At 37.3% G+C, this 18,782-nt stretch overlaps 1 protein-coding gene across 2 annotated transcripts in view; it reads left to right on the plus strand.

Annotated features, from left to right (window-relative positions):
- Positions 1 to 18,782, plus strand: part of PIK3C3 (phosphatidylinositol 3-kinase catalytic subunit type 3) — a 159,929-nt gene that overhangs the window by 22,095 nt on the left and 119,052 nt on the right. The gene's annotated exons all lie outside the window — the stretch shown is intronic.

Consider the following 18,782-nt stretch of genomic DNA (forward strand, 5'->3'; position numbering starts at 1 on the left):
TGAATGATAACTTGTTGTATAAATTGACATTATGAATTCTGTGAGATTACTTTTTAATTTAAATTCAATCTTTTAATAATAGTTTTATTGAAATATAATTCACGTACCATAAAGTTCACACTTGGAAAGTGTACTGTTCAGTAATTTTTTTTTTTAGTGAATTCACAGAGTTGTGTGATCATTACCACTCTACCTTTAGACCATTTTTGTCAAAAGTGTAACTGTGTACCCATTGGCAGTCATTCTCTGTTCCCTCCTCTCTCTAGCCCCTAGCAACTACTAATCTACTTTCTATCTCTGTGGATTTTCCAGTATAGGATATTTCATGTAAAGAAAATCATATAATATATTGCTCTTTGTGTCTGAAATGCCAACGGATTTGAAAACATAGAGCTTTTGGTGATACTTTCAGGTTGATCCCCTCCCTTTTTTGGTCGCATAATCTGAAAGATGCATGTGTTATTACATGCTGGAGATTCTTACATCGTTTGAAATGAAAATTCCTTACACTAGCTAGTTTAAATTGCCTTCATTCCACCACACTCCTCTTCTTCTAAACTGATTTATTACCTCTTTCTGTCAGAATTGTGTTAATGAAGTGATTTCATTTAGCTTTTGTATTTCTAAGTTAAATTCTTTTTTAAAATCACAACAGTTTAACTTATTTTGAGAATATCTGTTCAGAAAGTACCGTGTTGTATAGTAGCTTCCCAGCAGCTGTCTGTTTTACACATGATGGTGTGTTATGTCAGCGCTGCTTTCTTAGTTCGTCCCACTCTTTCCCTGGCTGTGTGTGCTCGTTCATTCTCTACATCATGTCTCTATTGCTGCAAACAGCACAGGGAACTATTTTCAGTATGTTGTAATAACCTGTAATGGAAAATAATTGGAAAAAGTGATCAGTATCTTGTTACAACCTGTGTTGGACAACAATTGAAAAAAAGTGTACACAAACACGTTTGTTCAAATCACTTTGCTATACACGTGAAACATAGTATTGTAAATCAGCTATACTTGGGAAAAAAAGACTATATGGTAAAAAAAAAAAGTACTATGTTAGATACTATTTAAATATACTTTTACAATTCTTTAGTTAAGAGATGAGACTTTAATTTTTGCATGTATTTTTCCTTTTTGATCTTATTAGTTATGGATGACTCTATAATGTCTGGAGAAAGTTTTGGTGCCAAGCATTTTACAACTTGTTGCCTCAACCTACATGTGGAAGAAATCCTAATTATAAAGAATAAGCACTTGGAGTGTCTAAGCTTTGTACTTCAATATAACTTTATTTCGAGTTTATTCTGTCTTTTTATGTGTCTTTTTTATGGAAAAATTATATCAGAGCTTCTTAATAAGCATTTTGACCAAATTGCTATTGTCCCCCATAAGTACTATCCCCCTCCATAATTAAATAAATAAAACTTAGCTTTCAGTTCAGCTATTCATTGTGAGATTTTGTTGACATTCTTACATGTAATATAGGAAACCTCTTATACTTTTCATGTGTTTACTTTTTCATTAGGAATTTATCTTAGTGATGCTATTTTATAGAAGCTACTCTCTGACTTTTATAAACTGTGAATAATAGAAATTGTATCAGAATCAGCTCATTTATAAGCTATAAGCTTATATCTCAAATGTAGGAAAACCTCTTAAATTGTCTTTAAGAATAGCATTTATTATGAGAGTGAATATTATGGTTCATGTAATAATAAAATTCTGAATTTTAGGAGAGAAATTGGCTGGGATAAATGGCTGGGTCAAGAAATATAAAGCTATGTAGTTGCACAGTGCATCCACTTTGTTTCTTTTATATTAAAAAAAATACTATAGGTTTCTATTCATATGTTCCTAATTTTTTCCCAACTACTTTTTAAATTATGACTTTAATTGAATGATTATAGTAGAAATTTTGCTTTTCACGATTTAATGATTGCAATGAAAATTTTACTTTCAGTAGTCAATTTAAGGTAACCAGCCTTACAAATAAATTTCAACAAGTATCATAAATACAAATAAGTATAACATAACATGTAAAATTTAAAAATTTCTGTCAGAACTTGTACTATAGTTGATATCTTTGATTCATATAAGAGTAGGATCATATAAACTCTTAAAACATCCTTACAGCAAAAACAAACATAAAACCACTTTATGCTTTTATCATATATATTATTATTGTTGTTGCTGCTGTGTTGCTGTTGTTCAGTCGCTAGGTTGTGTCTGACTCTTTGCCATCACATAGATAGCAGCGTTCCAGGCTCTTCTGTTCTCCACTATCTCCTGGTTCAGTTCAGTCACTCAGTTGTGTCCAACTCTGCGATCCCATGGACTGCAGCATGCCAGGTGTCCCTGTCCACCACCAACTTCCTAGAGCTTACTCAAACTCATGTCCATCGAGTTAGTGTTGTCATTCAGCTGTCTCATTCTCTGTCATCCGCTTCTCCTCCTGCCTTCAATTTTTCCCAGCATCAGGGTCTTCTCCAATGAGTCAGTTCTTTGCCAAAGTATTGGAGTTTCAGCTTCAGCATCAGTCCTTCTAATGAATATTCAGGACTGATTTCCTTTAGGATAGACTGGTCAGATCTCCTTGCTGTCCAAGGGACTCTCAAGAGTCTTCTCCAGCACCACAGTTCAAAAGCATGAATTCTTTGGTGCTCAGCTTTTTTATAGTCCAACTCTTACATTCATACATGACTACTGGAAAAACCACAGCTTTGACTAGATGGACCTTTGTTGGCAAAGTAATGTCTCTGCTTTTTAATATGCTATCTAGGTTGGTCATAACTTTTCTTCCAAGGAGCAAGTGTCTTTTAATTTCATGGCTGCAATCATCATCTGCAGTGATTTTGGAGCCCCCCAAAATAAAGTCTGTCACTGTTTCCATGGTTTCCCCGTCTATTTGTCGTGAAGTGATGGGACCAGATGCCATGATCTTAATTTTCTGAATGTTTGCTTTTAAGCCACTTTTTCATTCTCCTCTTTCACTTTCATCACGAAACTCTTTAGTTCTTATTCACTTTTGCCATAAGGGTGGTGTTATCTGCATATCTGAGGTTATTGATATTTCTCCTGGCAATCTTGATTCCAGCTTGTGCTTCATCCAGCCTGGCATTTTGCATGATGTACTTTACATATAAGTTAAATAAGCAGGTTGACAATATACAGCCTTGATGTACTCCTTTCCTGATTTGGAGTTTACTCAAAGTCATGTCCATTGAGTCAGTGATGCTATCTAAGCATCTCATCCTCTCCCGCCCCCTTTTCCTTTTGCCTTCAATCTTTCCTAGCATCAGGGTCTTTTCCAGTGAATCAACTCTTCACCTCAGTTGGTCAGAGTATTGGAGCTTCAGCTTCAGCATCAGTCTTTCCAAAGAATATTTAGGGTTAATTTCCTTCAGAATGACAGGTTTGATGATCTCTTTGCAGTCCAGGAAGCTTTCAGGAGTCTTTTCTAGCACCACAATTTGAAAGCATTAATTCTTTGGTGCTTAGCCTTCTTTATGGTCCAACTCTCACATCTGTACATGACACTGGAAAAAATATTGCTTTGACTATATGCACCTTTGTCTTTGACAAAGTGATATCTCTGCTTTTTAATATACTATCTAGGTTTGTCATAGTTTTCTTTCCTTTCAGTTTCATGGCTGCAGTCTCTGTCTGCAGTGATTTTGGAGCCCAGGAAAGTAAAATCTGTCACTGCTTCCACTTTTTCATTTTTTATTTGCTATAAAGTGATGAAACTGGGAATCATGATCCTAGTTTTTTGAATGTTGAGTTTTAAGCCAGGTTTTTCATTCTCCTCTTTAATCCTCATCAAAAGGCTCTTAGTTCTTCTTCCCTTTCTGCCCTTAGAGTGATATCATCTGAATTTCTGAAGTTGTTGATATTTCTCCTGGCAATCTTCATTCCAGCTTGTGATTCATCTAGTCCCACATTTCACATGATGTACTCTGCATATAAGTTATATAAGCAAGGTGACAATATACAGCCTTGTTGTACTTCTCTCCCAGTTTTGAAGCAGTCTGTTGTTCCATGTCCAGTTCTAACTGTTGCTTCTTGACCCACATACAGGTTTCTCAGGAGATAGGTAAGGTGGTCTGATATGCCCAACTATTTAAGAGTTTTCCATAGTTGTGATCCACACAGTGAAAGGCTTTAGTGTAGTCAGTGAAGCAGAAATAGATGTTTTTCTGGAATTCCCTTGCTTTCTCATGATCCAACAAATGTTGACATTTTTCTCTCTAGATCCTCTGCCTTTCCTAAATCCAGCGTGTTCATCTGGAAGTTCTTGGTTCATGTACTGCTGAAGCCAAGCCTGAAGCATTTTGAGCATAACCTTGTTAGCACGTGAAATGAGTATAGTTGTATGGTAGTTTGAACATTCTTTGGCATTGCCCTTCTCTGGGAGTGAATGAAAATTGACTGACAGTCCAGTGGGCACAGCTGAGTTTTGTATGACATATTGTATGACAAATTTGCTGACGTATTGTATGGAGCACTTTCACGGCAGCATCTTTTAGGATTTTAGATAGCTCAGCTAGGTACCCATCGCTTCCACTGGCTTTATTTGTAATAATACTTTCTAAGGCCTGCTTGACCTCACACTCTAGGATGTCTGGGTCTAGGTGAGTGACCACACCATGGTGGTTATCTGGGTCATTAAGACTCTTTCTGTATAGTTCTTCTGTGTATTCTTGGGACCTTTTCTTAATCCCTTCTGCTTCTGTTAGGTTGTTACTGTATCTGTCCTTTATTGTGCCCATCCTTGCATGAAATGTTCCCTTGATATCTCCCAGTTTTCTTGAAGAGGTGGCTAGTCTTTGCCATTCTACTGTTTTCCTCTGTTTGTTCACATTGTTCATGTAAGAAGGCCTTTTTATTTCTCCTTGCTATTCTCTGGAACTCTGCATTCATTTGAATATATCTTTCCCTTTCTCCCTTTCCTTTTGCTTCTCTTCTTTCCTCAACTATTTCTAAAGCCTTCTCCCACAACCACTTTACCTTCTTTTATTTCTTTTTCTTGGAGATGGTTTTGGTTACCACCTCCTGTACAGTGTTATAAACCTCCGTCCGTAGTTCTATTTCACTTTATCAGATCTAATTCCTTGCATCTGTATGTCACTTCCATTATATAATCACAAGGGGTTTGATTTCAATCATGCCAGAATGGCCTAATGGTTTTCCCTACTTTCTTCAATTTAAGCCTGAATTTTGTAGTAAGGAGCTCATGATCTGAGCCACAGTCAGCTCCAGGTCTTGTTTTTATTGACTATATTGAGCTTCTCCATCATTGGCTGCAAAGAGCACAATAAATCTGATTTCAGTATTGACCATCTGGTGATGTCCATGTGTAGAGTCTTTTCTTGAGCTGTTGGAAATAGAGTTTGCTTTGACCAGTCTGTTCTCTTGACAAAACCCTGTTAGCTTTTGCCCTGCTTCATTTTATACTCCTGTGTAGCAGTTCATATTCTGTGATTCTAAAAGCACTGACATAGCAAATAATGGGGATTTTTTTCTCTCCACCTTAGTAGAAGAAAGAACATGCAGTCATCGTTTGGCAATTGTGGGATTGTTGTTCATGCCATTCCTTTTTTCTGTAATAATATGCCTGGAGTAAAGCATTGTTAGGACCTGCCAAATGTGAAGGTTCTGGCTCTGCTCTTAGATTTTGTTTCTGTTGCTGTTTGATTAGTGCCTGTTTCTTGACTTAAATTTTTCAGACTGGTTTCCTGAGTATTTCCTTTCTGTTATACCAGAAAAAGTATACTTTGATAATTGTTGTGATCTTAATTTCTAAACTTATCAAAGAGGGTACACTTTGACACTAGGTATGTTCTGAACTTAAAATATATTTTGGTATTGTTTTTTCTTTAGATTATCACAGTAGCTCTTTCTCCCTCCTTCTCTCTTCCTCTCAGTTTTCTGGTTCCACATTAAAATTGGACAAAAATCTAACAAAAAATCCTGTTAGATTGTCATTCTCCTCTACAAAATATTTTGAAACTGTCTGTGGTACAATATACTTTTAAAACCTGGGGAAAGAATGTCTGTGCTCATGTTTCCATTTTCATGTAAAAGGAACAGATACTTGTATTTCTCACACTGTCATTTTAAGAAAAGAAATGAGTAATCTAATAGATGACGTTTAAGTGGTTAGAACTGAATGATTTCTTTCGTATTGTACTTTGATTTTTCAGCCAGTGAATTTACTCTGATTGTTTCTAATTGTTAAGAAGGCGAAACTGGAGCCCATTATACAGAGCAAAGTAAGCCAGAAAGATAAAGACCATTACAGTATACTAACACATATATATGGAATTTAGAAAGATGGTAATGATAACCCTATATGCAAAACAGAAAAAGAGACTCAGATGTATAGAACAGACTTGCGGACTCTGGGAGAAGGCGAGGGTAGGATGTTTCAAGAGAACAGCATTGAAACATGTATATTATCTAGGGTGAAACAGATCACCAGCCCAGGTTGGGTGCATGAGACAAGTGCTCAGGCCTGGTGCACTGGGAAGACCCAGAGGGATCGGGTAGAGAGGGAGGTGGGAGGGGGGACTGGGATGGGGAATACATGTAAATCCATGGCTAATTCATTTCAATGTATGACAAAAACTACTGTAATGATGTAAAGTAATTAGCCTCCAACTAATAAAAAAAAAAAAAAAAAAAAAGAAGGCGGCTTTGTTAGCAGAAGGAATCTGGAGACTCTTCCTGCTGTGAGCCTTGGTTCTTGGTAGGGATGCAAAGAATTTAAGGTCTTACCCCATTGCAAGAAGGTTTATTAATAATAAGGAAAGAAAGAACAAATTGCAAAAGAGTTGGACCCGACTGAGCTCATACAAAGAACAGAGAGAACATTTCATGAGAGAGGTGGGCCATCGAGGGAGGCAAATTTCCCTGGAGGGCTGGGGTACAAGAGTTTTTAAGGCAGTATCATTTGCATAATCCGGGGAATTTGTGCAGTAACAGCTGCAAGTTATAGTAATATGGAAGGACACTCTACTGTGCATGTCCTTCGCATAATTCAGTCTGTTATAACTAGATGCATGTTTTCAGGGAATATTTATGAGCAGTTAAAGTCCAATGGCCACCAAAGGTTACCTTAGTACTGGATATTTAGGGGTGTGTCAGTGTGCTAGAGTAGGGAAGTCCTGCCAGTAGGGCTGGTGGGGGGTTTTACAGCCGCCTGACTATTTTTGGAGCACTGGTGGGCATATTAGGGGCAGGGCTGGTAAATTGCTTGGTGAGGTTATGGGGCTGTTGGATGGTTAGTTGAAGGGACCGCCTCTCATTGCTCTCTGCTACCTTCCTGTCTATCAGCTTAAATGTAAAAAAGTATGTATAATAATAGCAAAGTGTAGTTTCCATGCATCCTGTAAGCCAAAATAAATAGCAAAGTCACAGCTTTCAAACTATAGTTTAAGAGAGTTTATTCAGTTAAAGAACTGCTCTAGTCTTGGCTTCCTCCGGTTATTAGGATAAGAGGGCTGGGAAATGAAGATGAACTTTTTAAATGGCCTGTGAAAAGACAGTGTTATATAATTACTAAGCAAAGAACCTCAAACTCAAGCTGTACTAAATATTCTAATTCTTTTTTTTTTCTAATTCTTATTGATAGATATGAAAGTACATTATAACTGCAAATTGAATAATTGAAGTTTAAAAGCCTGATTTCTAGGTTTAACATTTTTTAAGAGTTTAAATCCTCCCAGAATAGTTTTAGTGGAGTTAATCTTTAATAGTTTTACATCATTTTTTGAACATGCCTAATTTTCGTTTGAGGAAAAATTGAGTGTAAGAAAAGGAAACAGAACTCGATAGTCTTCAGTTTAGTTCTTACTTTTTATAATTTGAATTTCTTAGACTTAGTAGGGAACAGGAAGGAAGTAAGTGTATTGAAATATACTCTTTCCCCCATCTTCCTCATTATCTTCTCTTTCCCATCTCTAAATTTCCCCAATTAATTTTTATTAATGTGTAGTAACTTTCTGTTAGAATTGATTTGTGAAAATAATAAAAGGCCAGACCTCTTGGGCATTTTATTACACTTTGGTTGTCTGTGAGCCAGCATTTTAATAATTGTGGGTGTGAACTGAGCAGTTTCCATCTGCTCCATTTTTCAGCTTGCCATATTTTAAGAGTTTTATGACTAGGATGCATATCCACCTGGGGTTTTGTATGTGACTACTTAGTTTTAGTGTTTGATTTATATTTGAGTTCATGTCTTTAGATAAAAGCATCCATCTCCACTGTCTTCATTTTAGCAGCTCTGCTTGTTGCCTTTGGAATGTGCTTTAGTTTCTGTCAATTTGATTAAGAGGAGGCAAAAGAAAGTAAGGACTGTTTGAAAAATGCTTTGTGGTCTGTGCAACACAGATAGGGTAGCGAATCTTAGGGAGAGGGTATAGATGAGCGCTGCTACAGAGAAGTTGTGGTAGGATGTGGTTATGTTTCAGGCTGACCCTTAGAGTGCCTTGAAGGGGTAATTGTGGGTCCAGAGTCCAGACTCAGGTTTGTAACAGCAGGAACTGGATTTATTTTAGTTCATCCAGAAAAAGTTAGTATCTTGAACATAGGTTCATGCCAATCAATTCATTTTTATTTATTTATTTATTTATTTTGCAGTGGATCCACATTTTATTTTATTTTATTTATTTTTTTTTCATTTATTTTTATTAGTTGGAGGCTAATTACTTTACATCATTGCAGTAGTTTTTGTCATACACTGACATGAATCAGCCATGGATTTACATGTATTCCCCATCCTGGTCCCCCCTCCTACCTCCCTCTCCACCCAGTCCCTCTGGGTCTTCCCAGTGCACCAGGCCCGAGCACTTGTCTCATGCATCCAACCTGGGCTGGTGATCTGTTTCACCCTAGATAATATACATGTTTTGATTCTGTTCTCTTGAAACATCCCACCCTCGCCTTCTCCCACAGAGTCCACGAGTCTGTTCTATCTGAGTCTCTTTTTCTGTTTTGCATATAGGGTTATCGTTACCATCTTTCTAAATTCCATATATATGTGTTAGTATACTGTAATGGTCTTTATCTTTCTGGCTTACTTTGCTCTGTATAATGGGCTCCAGTTTCATCCATCTCATTAGAACTGATTCAAATGAATTCTTTTTAATGGCTGAGTAATATTCCATGGTGTATATGTACCACAGCTTCCTCATCCATTTGTCTGCTGATGGGCATCTAGGTTGATTCCATGTCCTGGCTATTATAAACAGTCATGCCAATCAATTCAAAGGGTTATTTTTAACCTTATGATGTAGACCTGTACTATATAATAGCCTCAATTCACATATGCCAACTTAATTAAAATTAAATAAAATTTAAAATCAGTTGCTTTGTTACCATAATCAACATTTCAAGTGCTCAATAGCCACAGGTGGCTAGTGGCTATCTAGTAGACAGTACAAGTAAGGGAATATTCCATTATTGCTGAAAGTTCTGTTGAGCAGGTTCTATTGAGCAACACTGGTCTAGAGTGCCAATTTAGTAATTTTTAAATGGTGAGTAGCCATATTATCTTTATGGTAACCATACTACTCGTGTCTGTTACCCAGGAAACCATTTTTCAAGGCAGGTTGCAGATTAAATTAGTCTTTAGGAGATTATTAGAAAGTTTGTGAGGTATTTCACTCAGTTTGGGGAAATCTTTAAAGTTCTTTTCTGCTTTCTCTCTTGACATCATTTTTCTAGTTTCTTGAGTATGCTGTATGTTTTGAATAAACATTGACTGATTATCATGATCACAAAATAATCCTTTACAATTAAGATTAAGGTAACAAGAAATTTTCTGGTACATAATTTTGTGAAATGAAATTAAGGCTATTTAAATTATTTTACAGTACTAATTGACCTGCTGAAATATTTACCTTTGAAAGTAATATTTTACATTGAATGGACTGCATTGAATGGGTACTTGTCTTGAGGTATTAATTTAGAGGAGTTCACTGAGATTTTAAGTACGTGACAAGTCCTCTTTATCTCCACCATCACCACTTCTTGTTGAAGATACACTCCTAAATGTTGGAGATTTAAGAACTAGATTACCAGGTTGAAGCTGTTATTATTATTAGTGACATGAGTATTATGAGTAACGCTAAAGCAGTCATAATCACCTTGCATGTATAAACCACATTAGCAGCTCTAAAACCCTTTAGCATGAACCAGGAACTAAAATGGAGACTGTTTTTCATTCTAATTCCAATTGTGTCTTGTTTACTTGTAATATTGAATAGCTACTTAACCTTTCCTAAGTCATGAATTCCTCATCTATAAATAGGAGTAATGATTATATCTACTTCTTTGAGTTTCTATGAAGACTAGGTATAAATGAGGTTAACTAGTTGAAGGTTTTAACATATCATGGTACAGTTGTTTTTCAATCGCTAAGTCATGTCTGACAGTTTGCAACTCCATGGACTGCAGCACTCCAGGCTTCCCTATCGTTCACTCTCTCCCAGAGTTTGCTCAGACTCAGGTCCACTGAGTTGGTGATGCCATCCAACCATCTTATCCTCTATTGCTCACTTCTCCTCCTGCCCTCAGTCTTTTCCAGCATCAGGGTCTTTTCCAGTGAGTTAGCTCTTTACCTCAGGTGGCAAAACTATTGAAGATTCAGCTTCAGCATCAGTCCTTCTGATGAATATTGAGGGTTGATTTCCTTTAGGATTGACTGGTTTGATCTCCTTGCAGTCCAAGGGACTCCCAAGAGTCTTCTCCCGCACTGCAGTTCGAAAGCATGAATTCTTAGTCACTCAGCTTTCTTTATGGTCCAACTTTCATATCTGTGCAAAGAAAGTCACAGCTTTCTTTATGGTCCAACTTTCATATCTGTGCATGACTACTAGAAAAACCCTATGTCTGTTAGTCACTTAGTCATGTCCGAGTCTTTCTGACTCCATAGACTATAGCCCTCCAGGCCTCTCTGCACATAGAATTCTTCAGGCAAGAATACTTGAGTGGGTGGCCATTCCCTTCTCCAGAGAATCTTCTTGACTCAAGGTTTGAACCCATGTCTCTCACATTGCAGGCAGATTCTTTACCATCTGAGCCACCAGGGAATCCTGGAAAAACCAAAGCTTTGACTATACAGCCTTTTGTCAGCAGAGTGGTATTAATGCTTTTTAATATGCTATCTAGGTTTGTCATAGATTTTTTCCAAGAAGCAAGCATCTTTTAATTTCATAGCTATAGTCACCTTCTGCAGTGATTTTGGAGCACAAGAAAATAAAGTCTGTCACTGTTTCTACTTTTCCTCAGTTTGCCATCAAGTGATGATGCTGGATGCCATGATCTTAGTTTTTTTTTTTTTTTTATGTTATTTCTCCTGTCAAACAATAATATTATCAGGGCTTGAAACATATAGTCGCTCAGTTGTGTCTGACTCTTTGCGACCCCATGGACTGTAGCCTACCAGGTTCCTCCATCCATGAGATTTTCCAGGCAAGAATACTGGAGTGGGTTGCCATTTCCTTCTCCAACGATCTTAGTTTTTTGAATGTTGAGTTTTAAGCCAGCTTTTCCACTCTCTTCTTTCACCTTCATCAAGAGGCTCTTTAGTTCTTCTTCCCTTTCTGCCATTAGGGTGGTGTCATCTGCATATTTGAGGTAGTTGATGTTTTTTTCTGGCAGTCTTAATACCAGCTTGTGATTCATCCAGCTTGGGTTTCCTGGTGGCTCAGATGGTAAAGAATCTGCCTGCAATGCAGGAAACCTGGGTTCGATCCCTGAGTTGGGAAGATCCCTTGAAGGAGGACATGACAGCCCACTCCAGTAAACTTGCCAGGAGAATCCTGATGGACAGGGGAGCCTGGCAGGCTACAGTCCAAGGGGTTGCAAAGAATGGGACATGACTGGGCAACTAAGCACACAGCACATTAAAGTTAAATAAGCATAGTGACACTCACTATATAGCCTGTTGTACTCCTTTGCCAGTTTTGAACCAGTACATTGTTCCATGTCTGGTTTTAACTGTTGTTTTTTTACCCGCACATAGGTTTCTCAGGACACAAGTAACATGGTTTGGTACTCCCATCTCTAAGAATTTCCCACAGTTTGTTGTGATCCACCCAAAGGCTTTAGTGTAGTCTATGGAACAGAAGTAGATGTTCTTCTGGAATTCCCTTGCTTTTTCTACAATCCAGTGAATGTTGGCAATTGGATCTCTAGTTCCTCTGCCTTTTCTAATTCCAGCTTGAACATCTGGAAGGTCTCGGTTCATGTACTCCTGAAGCCTAGTTTGAAAGAGTTCAATCATAACCTTGCTGACATGTGAAATGAACACAATCATGTGTTAGTTTAAACATTCTTTGGCATTGCCCTGATTTGGGATTGGAATGAACACTGACCTTTTCCAGTCCTGTGGCCACTGTTAAGTTTCCCAAATTTGCTGACATATTGAATGTAGCACTTTAACAGCATGTTAATCCTAACATTTTAAATAGCTCTGCTCAGATGCCATCACCTCTACCATTTTTGTTCGTAGTAGTGCTTCCTAGACAGTACTGAGCACTCATAAATGTTAGCTGTTGTTATTTGATCTTATTTGCTTTGCTTTAATTAGATTCTAACAAGTGTAATGATTGGCTTTATAATATACACTATTTTTATTCTCATGAAATGTATATTGTTTTTAAACTCCTGAAAGGATGGAAGCTTAGAGAAGTTAAGTGATGTATTTTAATGATTCAAGTAAACAGAAAGTTGTTTAACCAGGAACTGAAATCAGGTCTTTAAATCCTTTTTATAAATACCTTTCTAAAGATAAGTATCAGATCATGTGTTAGTTTTAGGGTTGTGAAGAATTAGTTTGCATAGAGAATGTTAAAAAGCAGAGACATTACTTTGCCAACTCAGGTCTGTATAGTCAGAGCTGTGGTTTTTCCAGTAGTCATGTATGGATGTGAGAGTTGGACTATAAAGAAAGCTGAGCACTGAAGAATTGATGCTTTTGAACTGTGGTGTTAGAGAAGACTCTTAAGAGTCCTTTGGACTGCAAGGAGATCAAACCAGTCTATCATAAAGGAAATCAGTTCTGAATATTCATTGGAAGGACTGATGCTGAAGCTGAAACTCCAATACTTTGGCCATTAGATGTGAAGAACTGACTCATTGGAAAAGACCCTGATGCTGGGAAAGATTGAAGGCAGGAGGAGAAGGGGACGACAGAGTATGAGATGGTTGGAAGGCATCACCGACTCAATGGACGTGAGTTTGAGCAGGCTCCGGGAGCTGGTGATGGACAGGGAAACCTGGCATGCTCCAGTTCATGGGATTGCAAAGAGATGAGCAACTGAACTGAACTGAGAGAATGTCATTATTATCAAGAATGTTAAAGTTGAAAGGTAGAAGAGGCAGAAATAGTATGAAATGAAGAAAATATATTTGGTTGGTCATAACGTTTGTTTGTTTTTTCTGTAAGATGGCTCTTACTTGTCTTTAACTTCATTCAAAACAATTTTGCTAATTATATTGTGACAGTTATATCAGCGTGCATTTTAAAAAAAAAGCAAACTTTTGTTTTCTTTTGGCAGCATGTCTGTTTATTTCATTTTTAATTTTTTTAATTATGAAAAAGTAAGCCACTAGATCCCACCCAGTATGTATAGGATTTGATTTTATTGTGATCCTACCATTTCATTGTGGCTTCTCCTTTTTCTTGGAATATAAGGTATCTTTTTTTTGGGTGGTTTCTAGCATCCTTCTGTTGATAGTTGTTCAACAGCTAGTTGGGATTTTGGGGCTCTCACAGGAGGAGATGAACACACTTCCTTTTACTATGCCATCTTGATTTGATCTCTTTTTTAAAAAAAAGCTTTTATGCAAAATTGGTGAGTTTTTGTGTAGCCATTTTAATAGTGAAGATGGAGGGGGAAAAAAGCAACATTTTCAGCTTATTATGCTTTAGTTTTTCAAGAAAAGTAAAAATGCAACTGAAACACACACAAAAAAAGATTGTGTAGTGTATGGAGAAGGTGCTGTGACTGATCAAACATGTCAGAAGTGGTTTGCAGTGTTTCAGGTTGCAGATTTCTCACTAAGGGATTCTCCAAAGTCAGGTAGACCAGTTAAAGTTCATAACGATCAAATTGAGACATTATTTGAGTACAGTCAATGCTACAGGACTCAGGAGATAACCAACACACAGAATATAGCCATATCAAATGTTGAAAATCATCTGCCTCAGCAGAGTCATGTTAATCACATTGATGTTTGGCTTTCACATAAAGAAAACATTGTTGGTTATATTTTATATGCTATTCTCTACTGAAATGTAATGGCAGTGTTTCATTTTTAAAACAAATTGTGATGGGCAATGTCAAGTTGATACTGTACAATAATGTAGAACAGAAGAGATGGTGGGGCAAGTGAAGTGAATCACCACCAACCACACCAAAGACCTGCCTTCCTCCAAAGAAAGTAACATTGTGAATATGGTAGGATTGGAAGGGAGTGCTCTATTATGAGCTCCTTCTGGAAAACTGAACGATTAGTTCCAACTAGTATTGCTCCCAATTAGACCAATTGAAGGCAGCACTTTACAAAAAGTGTCAGAATTAGTTAACAGAAAATGCATAATCTTCCATCAGGATGTTGCAAGATTGTATGTTTCTTTGATGACAGACAAAGGCTGTTAAAGCTTGGCTGGGAAGTTCTGAGTCATCTATGGTATTCATCTTGGGATTTCCATTTATTTTGGTATTTACAGAATTCTGTTAGTGGTAAAAAATTTCAGTTCCCTGGAATACTATAGAAAGGGCACCTGGAACACTTGTTTGCTTATAAAGATAAGGTGTTTGGGGAAGATGGAGTTATGAAGTTGCCTTTAAAATGGCAGAAGGTAGTAGAACAAAGCGATGAATACATTGTTCAGTAAAGTTCTTGGTAAAAATGAAAAATTAGTCCTTTTATTTTTACTTCAATCCTGAAGGAACTTTTTGGCCAACCCAATATATTCCTATAGGTCCTTAGGTATAGCATAGAAGGTGGTGCGCAATAAGCACCATCTTTTATGGTGAGTCACTAAACAGTGACTTTCCTGTGGTGAGTGAGCATCCACTAAATATCTATGCTATAAATGAACTGGTTTTACAAACAGTAGTTATGGCATTAATTGTTGTTAATGTTACCGAGTCCAAGCACGTACTGCTTACCGCATAACAGGCCAGTTAATGGAGAGACTAGGTGTTAGGGCAAGGAAAAGTGATTTTATGTTGAAAACCAACAGATTGAGAAGATGGTGAACTAGTGTTTCAGAGAACCATTTTACCTGAGTTAGAATTCAGGCTTCTTTTATGCTAAAAGGGGAGGCAGGGTGCAGCTATTTGTTACAAACTTCATCTGATTCACTTATATATATGTGTACATAAATACACACATACAAACTTTTCAGATTCTTTTCCATTATACATTATTACAAGATACTGTATAGTTCTCTGTGCTAAACAGTATATTCTTTTATTTGTGTATGTTCATGCTCAGTCGCTTCAGCTGTGTCTGACTTTTTGTGACCCTATAGACTGTAGCCTGCCAGCCTCCTCTGTCCATGGGATTCTCCAGCAAGAATACGGGAATGGGTTGCTATGCTTGCCTCCAAGAGACCTTCCTGACCCAGGGATTGAACCCACGTCTCCTTCGTCTTCTGATTTGGCAGGCGGGTTCTTTAAAACTAGTGCCACCTCAAGCCCTCTTGCTATTTATCCATTTTATATATAGCAGTGTATATCTGTTAACCTTAATCTCCTAATTTATCCCTGCCCTGCTTTCTCCTTTGGCAACCATAAGTTTATTTTCTATGTCTGTGAGTCTCTCTCTAAGTTCATTTGTATACTTTTTTTTTTGAGTCCACATGTAAGTGATATCAAGAAATTTGTCTTTTTTTTGCTTCTCTCTGGCGTACTTCCCTTAGTGTGATTAATCTCTAGGTCTCTCCGTGTTGCTGCAAATGACCTTTTCATGACTATTATTTCATATATGTATGTTAAAATATACATATGCTTGCCATATCTTCCTTTGGAGTAGGCAGTGGCAACCCACTCCAGTATTCTCACCTGGAAAATTCCATGGACAGAGGAGCGTGGCGGGCTTCAGTTCACAGGGTTGCAGAGTCGGACACGACTGACTGAGCATGCACACACATATTCTTTATTGATTCATCTGTAGATGGACACTACCATGTTTTGGCTGTTGTAAATAGTGCTGATATGAACCTTGGGGTGCATGTATCTCTTTGAACTAGTTTTCATCTTTTCTGGATACATGACCAGGAGTGGGATTGCTGAATTATATGGTAACTCTTATTTTTAGATTTTTAAAGCACTTATATAATGTTTTCCATAGTGGCCACACCAATTTACTTGTCCACCAGCACCGTAGGAGGGTTCCTTCCCTTTTCACCACACTCTCTCCAGCATTTATTATTTGTAGACTTTTTGATGATGACCATTAGATTGGTGTGAGGTAATTTATTATTGTAGTTTTGATTTGCATTTCTTTAATAATTAGCAGTGGTGAGTATCTTTTCATGTGCCTGTTGGCTATCTTTATGTCTTCTCTAGAGAAATGTCTGTTTAGGTCTTCTTCCTGTTTTTTGACTGGATTGTTTGGGTTTTTTTGAGCTATATGAACAGTTTGTACATTTTGGAAATTAAGCACATCATTTGTAAATATGTTCTCCCATAGTTTGTCTTTTCATTTTGTTTATGATTTTCTTTGCTGTATAAAAGCTTTCAAGTTTAATCAGTTCCATTTGTTTACTTTTGCTTTTATTTCTTTTGCTTTGGGAGTCTGATCTAAGAAAGGATTGCTATGACTTAACGTCAGAGAAGCTTTTGCCTACATTCTCTTCCAGGAGTTTTATAGTGTCACGTCTTATAATGAAATCTTCAAGCCATTTTGAGTTTTATTTTTGTGTTTGATGTGAGGGAGTGTGCTAACTTCATTGATTTACATATGGCTGAAAGGACACTTAATGTGAAGAGATAAATCAAGTACAGACATTGCAAAAAATACCAACTTTCCCCGCAAAAGCCCTAAGATAAAATTAATTGAAGGTATCTCTAAGAACTTTGTGTTATATTCTGAAAATGATTAACTACATAATCCTAATGAGGGAGACAAATCATTAATAGGTCCTACTGAATAATTTATTTTCTTAAACTAATTTTATCCAGAATATCAGTTTATTTACAAAGTTTATTCACAAAGCTACTTCAGGGTAGAAATATGTTCAGAAACCAAGAAAAATATGCTTAATCAACTTGCTACACTATAGAGAAAATAGTCTATTTTCTTTCAGAACAGCTGAAAGATATCATGATGATAATGACACTTATGATTCCTGTAATTCACAGAGAGAATGGAGTCCACCTGACCACATTATATCAATGAAAAATGCCCACAAACACAGAAATAACCTGGCTAGTCCCTGATCCGCTGCTGCTGCTGCAGCTGTCGGTCAGGGGTTTTGACTGCCAGTCTTTCTACCCAGTCTTAATGTACCTTAGTCCGTCCGTCAGTTCAGTTGCTCATCGTGTTTGACTCTTTGCGGCCCCATGGAGTGCAGCACCAGGATTCCCTGTCCATCGCCAACTCCTGGAGCTTACTCAAACTCATTACTATTTAAATCTTCCATAAATTTTGTTCTATTAATTTTAAAAGCATAAAATTAAAGGTAATGCTTTTAATTATCAAACCATGTCTCTGAAAATTCCATGTTTCTCATTTCTCTAAAATCTAACTGGAAATATCATTATGTTGATATTGTTTTAAAAACCCATGTAAATCATCACTTTGATAATCTGTTCTTGAATTTATAAACAAAAATGATATCTAGCTTATAAATCACATTTCAAAAATCAAAACGTTTGCCAAACTTCAGTCAGTCAGTTTAGTCGCTCAGTCATGTCTGGCTCTTTATGACCCCATGGACTGCGGCATGCCAGGCTTCCCTATCCATCACCAATTCCCGGAGCCTGCTCACACTGATGTCCATTGAGTCGATGATGCCATCCAGCCACCTCATCCTCTGTCGTCCCCTTCTCCTCCTGCCTTCAATCTTTCCCAGTGTCAGGGTCTTTTCCAATGAGTCAGTTCTTCACATCTAATGGCCAAAGTATTGGAGTTTCAGCTTCAGCATCAGTCCTTCCAATGAATATTCAGAACTGATTTCCTTTAGGATGGACTTGCTGGATCTCCTTGCTGTCCAAGATACTCTCAAGAGTCTGCTCCAACACCACAGTTCAAAAGCATCAATTCTTCGGTGCTCAGCTTTCTTTATACTCAAACACATATACATCCATACATGACTACTGGAAAAACCACAGCTTTGACTAGATGGACCTTTGTTGGCAAAGTAATGTCTCTGCTTTTTAATGTGTTGTCTAGGTTGGTCATAACTTTTCTTCCAGGGAGCAAGCATCTTTTAATTTCATGGCTGCAGTCACCATCTGCAGTGATTTTGGAGCCCCCAAAATAAAGTCTGTCACTGTTTCCACTGTTTCCCCCTCTATTTGCCATGAAGTGATGGACCAGATGCCATGATCTTAGTTTTCTGAATGTTAAGTTTAAACCAACTTTTTCACTCTCCTCTTTCACTTTCATCAAGAGGCTCTTTAGTTCTTCTTTGCTTTCTCCCATAAGTGTTTTCTAATATATCTCCTCCTTTCTCTAGATTCCTCTAACATCAATAGAAGATAAACAAATAATGTTGTTTGATTTCTGGTTTCAGTCATGTGGAAAACTAAGATAAA

The sequence above is a fragment of the Odocoileus virginianus genome, chromosome 22 (genome assembly GCF_023699985.2).
Source record: "Odocoileus virginianus isolate 20LAN1187 ecotype Illinois chromosome 22, Ovbor_1.2, whole genome shotgun sequence".
Classification (NCBI taxonomy): Eukaryota; Metazoa; Chordata; class Mammalia; order Artiodactyla; family Cervidae; genus Odocoileus; species Odocoileus virginianus.